Source organism: Neopsephotus bourkii, unplaced genomic scaffold, assembly GCF_033783945.1.
Source record: "Neopsephotus bourkii isolate Nb327-2 ecotype Australia unplaced genomic scaffold, CSIRO-AGI_Nbou_v1 NB_5, whole genome shotgun sequence".
Lineage (NCBI taxonomy): Eukaryota > Metazoa > Chordata > Aves > Psittaciformes > Psittacidae > Neopsephotus > Neopsephotus bourkii.
Genome location: NW_026900522.1, coordinates 1023978 through 1031887, shown reverse-complemented (window position 1 = coordinate 1031887; position 7910 = coordinate 1023978).

Sequence of the window (7910 nt, the reverse complement as noted above, 5' to 3'; positions counted from 1 at the left end):
TAACGCAAGCATGTTCTGTATCTCTATATGAAGCCTAAGAAGAAGCCTTTGGCCTTCTCAAGTGACCTACTTGTCCCCCACATGGAATCTATAATGCTCAAGGGATACAGCAGATATCCCCTTCAACAGGGATCCCCTTGCACACCCTGCTAGTGATCCCAGAAGGCTGGAGAGAACTCAGAGCTGCCCAGCTTCTGCTCGAGTAGGACACCTCCTGTGGGCTGATGGCCTGTAGGACATTCAGGCCTGAGGTGCCTACACAGACAGCAGCGTCTCCTGTGCCTGGATACAGGTCACTTCAGCTGCTCACCCTCAGGTCCCTGATAAAATGCTGTAAATTCTCCGTAACATAGATTCTGTATAATACCTCTGTTTAGTGTTTATATACACATCAATGTATGCTGTTTTACCAACTGTCTCTAGGCACTGTGTCGCAGAGGTGACAGACTTGGTGGCAAGCAGCTTTGCTTGGATGTGCTTCTGAAGTTAGGTTCCTCTCTTTTATAACAACCAATTATGACCTGGCATTGAGAAATTCAGAGATGTTTGTCCATCCTGTGCATGTTACTTACTTTCAGAGGAATTAGCATATATTCCCTCAAAATTCCCAGAGGAAGCACATCCTGCCCAGTCATTAGTACCAAAGAAAGAGACTGAACAGCAAACCCATTAGGAACAAGCACCAGTTTTGCTTTCTTTTGTTTGCCAAAACTCCCTGAAGTACTATAGCACTCTAGAATGCTTCCTAATTAGTCTGATGCTGTTTCAAGCTATCTTCTCCCTTGTGTTCCTACCAGTTATCTGATAAACAGCACTTGAGGAAAGGGGGGTTTTAGCAAAGAAGAACAGGGACTGGCTTGCTCCTGCAAAGGGAGGTGGAAGTGGCTGAGCTTGAACAGATAAATGTAGTTTTAAAAGCCTGAGTTTCCAGGCTTGCAGCTGCTGGGATAGATGGGGAAAAGCAGAGGCTGTAGTTTCTGGGAGTGGCTATTTTAACACTACACACTGCTCCATGTGCCTTCTCACAGTGTGATCTGGCCTTGCAGAGCTCTGGCATAGGCAAACCTTTTGCTGTGATCACTGTGATTATTATTCCCTCCTTCCCAACACTACTGATTACAGCAGGCTTTTCTTAAGCACCAGGGTTTTGGTTTACTCCCTTTTTTCCCTTTCTCTAGGTCTTTAGAGAATTTTACTCCCAAATAATTTGCTTTTCCAGCTGCTATATGAAACGTAACCTCAGGCCATTTGAGCGAATATGAAACAGCAGCTGTGCATCCATCTCTCAGCTGAAAACAGGGGGGATCTGTAAGGCTTGCTCAGCTGTCAGAAAGCAGGAACAGAAAAAAAAGCATCGAGTAAAGATAGTCTCATAGATTTGAGAATCAGCAGATAGAGCAAAGGTCCAGTGGTATTTTTGTGCATAAGTACATTGGATGCTTGGTGAAAATCCAATTTCACTTTTTCCATACTATTTGTAATACTGTGCAAGCATATCATCTTCCCACCTGGTTGTTCCTTTCCCAAAGTGAAAGATCATTGTCCACACAGCTGTGTCTTCAGTTCTCCCATCAATTCTGTCATCTTTCTCTGTGTCCTTCCAAATTGCACAAGCAAAAACTGCAGAGAGCAGGTGGTCTGTGGGCCTGACACAATTATTTCTGTTTTGTTTTCAGTTGATCTCAAAAATTCCTAATACTCTGCCTTTTGTGGCCACCTGTAAGCACTGATTTGATGTCCGGATGTAATTATTCACTATTCTAGACGCCTTTCTATCTCCTAATCCTGGCTCCCCTTGCAGCGACTGAATTTCTATAGATTTTAATCTATATATGGCTCAGAGTCATCATACACACAGAGAAGCTGATGCTCTCTTTCATCTGCATAAAGGGTTTTTATGACTGATGATTATCCAGTCTGCCTTAAAAGGATGACATCTTTCTTAGTGGCTCTCAGCTAAACGATAGCTAGACTCAAGAGTAGCACAGCCCAGCCAATAGAGCAGTGGAAACACAGGTAAAGCAGCAAACTTATGTGGACGTGAGCAGCTCTTCGCTGAGTTATCAGAGTTGTACCATTTACTCATGCTCCTCATGTTCACAACAAGCACCAACGGAAGAACTGCCCGAGGAGGTGACATTCAGGATGGCCTTTCTATCACCCACCGAAGCAGCTGAGAAGCTCCTGTTACAGAGCAGGGGAGTGGGGTGGGCAGGCTAAGATGCCTCCGGGTAAGACAAAGAAAAAAGAGAGCAAATGGCAAAAGGGGGAGGGAAGGAAAGTCAGGATTAGTGCATAATATTAGCACTAGCAACAACTGTATCCTAAAAAAGAGAGCAATGAAGTGATATCTTCCTAGGCTGACACTCATCTGTGACAGATGCACAAATCCCACTTCTGGGCAGATTTCAGTGCTGTGAAGTGAATTATCCTGGTATGGATTTTGTATAAACATGTTCACTTTAAGCATTAGACTTTTCAAGGTTAAGACAGCCCACTGGATTACCATAGGGTTTTTAGTCACTGCAGGGAAGTTACCAACAGCATACATAACAGAGTTTTCCAGTGACATTTCCTGAACTAACTTTTCATGATGCAGAAAAGTTCCTTTTTCATCTTCAGGAAATTTGTCAACAGTCTCCTTATTTCATGTTGGCACAGATTTCCTTCATGTCAGCCTAAATGTTTTCTTAATTTCTCTCTGCATCCCCCTGAGATGCCAAGGGAAGGATACAAGTCTCTGCTCCTCCTGAAGAGCAAATCAGTTCTGTAAAGCAGAACAGTTCCAGTAGGAGACAATGATGATGACATGCCACCAGGCAGCAGGAGCCAGGGTGTTTTACAGCTCAATCACAACCACGACCTGAGAAGATACATGCTAAGTCTGCTGCAGCTCAAGATGCAGTGCCAACTCCATCACTGCTCTGCTGAGCAGCACAGGCCTATGTTGCCTTCACTCCACACCAGTCCCTCAGGTCCCACAAAGTGCCTGCTGCTTCCTGAGAAGTGCCTCCAGGGGGACAGTATCTTGCACGGTTCCTCATAGGGTCTCATCCCACGACCCCACACTGCTGCCTGCCTCTTACCATAGCTAAACTTGGACTTTACCTCTCTGGGCTCTGATCCCAAAGTCTTCCTGTGCCGAACTGTGTTTCTCTCAACAGTACTGTGCTCACACCAGGTCTGTGCTGCTGGCAAGGGGCTAGGAGAGGCAGGCCCTATAAGACCAGTCATGAGATGCTACCAGCAAGGCTTAGATGATTCCTCCTCTCCTGGGGCTCCCAACAGGAGCTCACGGTGTGAATGGCTGAATTTGAATTTACTGACAAAGAGTTTCTTTAGGAAAATATTTTCAACCATTTGCTCTACTATTACCGGAATGCTGCATTTGAGCTCAGGAGATCCCTGGCCATCCATATGGGACAGCAGCTCTGTACGAGCCCATCAGCTGCATCTATTTTAAACTTTCTCTCAGAGATGTTCGTTTATGGCCACTATGGACTGATGTTTTCCTCAAGACCTTTGCACAAGCCCCTATCAGGTGTCAGGCAGCCTCCCTCCACAGATAGAGTGTCAATGCAAAATGATTCTCCTTCTCCATAAAGCATTCATCTTCCTCACACTGGTGTCCCACTTTGATCCTGATAATCCAGCAGGTTTTACAGCAGTGGCTGCCGGTGGGGATTTTTTCCCAGCCTCTGCTCCTCCTGTAGCCTCCCCTGGCTCAGAACCATTAATTTGTTCATCTCCCTTTTATATGGCCTAGTGAAGGTGTCCCAGCCCGTGGCAGGGGGTTGGAACTGGATGATCTTAAGGTTCTTTCCAATCCAAACTATTCTATGATTCTATGTTTCCATGATCTATCTACACGCTCCTCCCAGGACGGGCAGGACCAGCTGGTACCACTCAGACACTCATCTTCTGCTCCCACCTCCTCTCCCACTTCTAGGCTGTTTATTTTCTTGGGAGATTCTTCAAAACACAGATGCATGGGCGGTAGCCCCAGGCTGGGCTCACACAGAGTGACAAGCGGGGTCCCTATGGGGCAGACCACAGCAGCAGTTCGAACCTTGGGCCACTCTGCACCATCGCCATCCACTTACCCCCTGCCAGAGAGAGCAGTTGCTCCTGCGGACCCATCCCGGGCTGCCTCCCCTTCCTGGGGAGCTGAGATCTGGCCATGTTTGGGGCTTACAGCCTCCAGCTGTGGTCTGCCAGTACCCCTGAAGTCTTCAACCCTCCGGGAAGGTAGGGCTGTGCACTGCCTCCTCCCAGTACAGCCTGTGCTCCTGGCTTAGGGACACTTTCTTCTCCGGCGCGCAGGCAGCTCCCCACAGCAGGGTGTGCAGGCATGAGCGACAAGCCATGTGCAGGAGCAGTGAAACAACACACAGCTTTACTTCACAGATGCAATGCAGTCAATTATTTTTTCAAAAGTAAAGCTAAGCTTCACAAAGCTCTCTTGAGGTGGCCTACAGGCCAGACCGGCACTGGTGGGCTATCACTGTAGTGTTTCCCAGCAGTTCTCATATTCTTTTTTCCCCAAACCTGATGCTGAGTTGTCATTTCTTCTACTCCCACATCCTCTATCATCAATTATCTGGTTTCCTCACACACACCCATCTCACTCCCCACCTCCCAAACCCCTCCCTGCACTCCCCCACCCAATATCAACCCTACCTCACCACTGTGCTTACTCTGACTTCCTCCATCTCTCACCCACAGGCTTATTAACTTTTTCTGCAGTGAGAGTGGCATGAAGGCAAGTTCAGGTGCTGGCATCGTATTTAATGCACTGGGGCCGCAGCTCCATGCTGGATCTGAACATGCTCATGGGCTGCTGCTGCTCCATGTTTTTGTGCAATGCTGCCAGTCCTGGAGCAAGCTTGGAGCAAGAACTGCCTCCCTCAGAGGGGAAAGGATTCATGGACTGGGGTCTCTTGCTGATGAGCAAAAAATGGGCTTACAGGTCACTGAATCATAGCATATTTTGGAAGTGACCTTCAAAGCTCATCTTGTCCAACCCTGCTGCAATGAGCAGGGACACCTTCAACTAGATCAAGCTGCCCAGAACCACATCCAGCCTGGCCTGGAATGTCTTGAAGGATTGTTCTAATTCATTGTTTTACAAGAGAATGAATGCCTCCATCCACCCCAAAGTGGGCCCTGGCCGACTGCTGGAAGTACCTGGGCAGCTGCTGTGTTCACCGTGGGACAGCATGTCCAATGGGGGGCACGGTGAGCACCCAGGTGCTGGGTGGGCACAGCTTCATTACACAGGCTCCCGAGGGGCCACTCTTGATCTGTCTCTTAGCAGAGAAAGCACACTCATGCCTGCTTCTGGTTTTGAACCTTTCAGCTGAGCAAGGAGCTGTGCCGGAGCAAGTCTCTCTGCGGTAAGAATAGCATCTGCCATCTTAGGACACACCACAGTTGTCCAGCTCCTGCATGGCAGCACGTTGTGCTGAGATATAGAAGGCAACCTACCCGCCAAGGAATGTCTTCGAGCGCTATTAGTGGAAACGGATCATCTCCACAAACAGGCATGACCCTGTGCAGGAGTCTTGTGAGAGCAGGGCTATTCTGAGCTCCTGACACTGAGGTTGAAGGGACACACATGACGGGCTGGTCCTCCTGGCTCAGGAGGAGGGGTCAAGGAGGGAGTTGGGAATTTGCTGGGGATACAAGGCCAAGCCTTAGCCCATCAGCACTGCCCATGCTTACGGCAAGTCCTGCCTGAAGATGTGTACCTGTCCCTGAGCTTAGGGCATGTGGCTGCCTGCTTCATTTTCAACCACATGCATGTAAGCTACACAAAACCAGAGGCTGTGTAACTTCATGCAAGTGAAAGAAATCCTCAGCAGCCGGAAGTATATCTATCTATTACTTCTGAAGCTCACTACCTCTGAGTGATCTTTGGTACCATTGAGAGGCCCCTTTTCCTCTTCCCAGCCATCAAAATTCCCTCCCCGACTTTTTTCAATGCATTTAACATCACCTTTCTTGTGGTATGGATTTCTTTCATTCCAACTTATTTTTGTCTAATTTTTTGTTTCATTCCATTGCCTTGTCAAAGCTGGATCTTCAGATTAAGCTCTCAGCAGGGGTGAAAAACATTCTCCCAGAAGTTTTCCAGCTGGATCAGCTGGCCAAGTCAATCTCCCTTGGGAACCCACATTCAGGTGGGCAGATGCACAGCAGCAGCACTAGCAGGCAAGAACAAGTGTTCATGGAAATCAATATGTACCAGGTAGCTTATAAAGTGCTGCCACTAAATGCTGTCCCACACCCTTAGGGGATGGATCTCATGCTGGCTCTTGGAACAAGGGCCCTTGGCAGAGACCCAGTCTTTTGAGCCAGTCCCAGTCATGCGCAGCACTCCTGCAGATGAAGACTTGGTTGGTTCAGCAGACCAGAGGCACAGCTGTTCATTCCAGCACCCTAATAAGTGAAACTGACTCCTCCTACAGCCCGCAGCAGTCTGGCCTTGCCAGGAACCTCTGCACTGGTTGGGCATCTCCCTGCATCTACCACAGGACAGTACAACTGCTCACCTAAAGACAGGCAGGTGATACAGAGAAAGGCTTTACCCCATCGTGGTGCCATGTGATCAGGCTCAGGTTCCTACAAAGAAGCCTTTCCAGGTGGAGACTCAAACAGGATCTTAAAACCCTTTCCCTGGCATGGCAGGCTGTGTGATGGGCATGCAGACAGGGCTGTGTGCACCTCTGAGACTCTCCAGCAGGAGGGTGCTTCTGTTTGTGTTGTCCTGAACCACCACGGCTCAGCGTGGGCTGAGCTTCCTTGCTGCAACTCAGGCTGGGAAGCTTTGTGACCACAGCCATGCATTTCTTTCAATCTGTTTTATTCTTACTGCATGAAATTGGCAGTGCACAAAGTGGGCCACAGGCTCTCCACAGAGCTGCCCTGCTACCAGCAAGCCTCCTGCCCTCGTGCTCTCAGCTCCCCAACTCCAAATGAGGAGCTGAACAGAAGTCATTTCTTGGGAGAGCAAAAGAGCAACACATCCACATCTGTCCCAGTTGGTGTGAAAAACTAACGTTCAATTCCAATTCCCCCAGATCACAGGAGTGTAACAGTGGATGGAGGCCCCTCTTGAGAAGATCACGCTGTGAAGACAGCTTTTGGGGAAACTAATAGCTAGACTGACTGAGAAGGTTTATCAGAGTTCCAGGTTTCTGAGACAAGCTGAAGATCTGAGGTTACTTTTTGGGCAGAGTGACGGGAGACCTTTGGCCACTGCATAACAATCAGCATTACCAAATGCTCCTAAAGGAAATGTGAAAACCCACTTGTGTAACTAGTTCAGAGAGTGGGGGGATAAACTTCAAGCAGCTACTCAGATTTTGCTGCGATTATTATAGACCAGTTGATAACTGTTTACAGCTTAACAAATATGTGAGACTGAAGTTCAAGTCCTCATCTGCTTAGACCTGCAACACTGGATAACTCAGAAGCAGGGCAGCTTTCTTAAATGCACAGGGAGAGTAGAAATACTTAATTTGTAATGCACAGAGATGGCTGTTGGTTCACAGGCTGGACCAGGCATTCTCCCAGGAACAGATACAGCTGTGAAGCTAAGCAGGAATGTTGTAACTCTGTTCACACTGCACGTTTGACATCCCACATCTGCTCTGACAGTTGTTTATTCTCAGCTTCATTGACAAGGTCGGGATATCTGCTTTCAAGCAGAAGGTGTGGAGGGAGCCTGTCAAATACCTAGATCTAAAGGCCAGGACAAAATTGCTCAAACATGGTCAGAGAAGCAGTGGGACTTGAACCCTTAGCTTAGAAAGAAAATTACTCTCATCTGAACATCAATATTTGGAGCATCTGAAGTTGCAGGTATCTACTTTATTAACACTGGTATAGCAGCAGAGTGGCAGAAA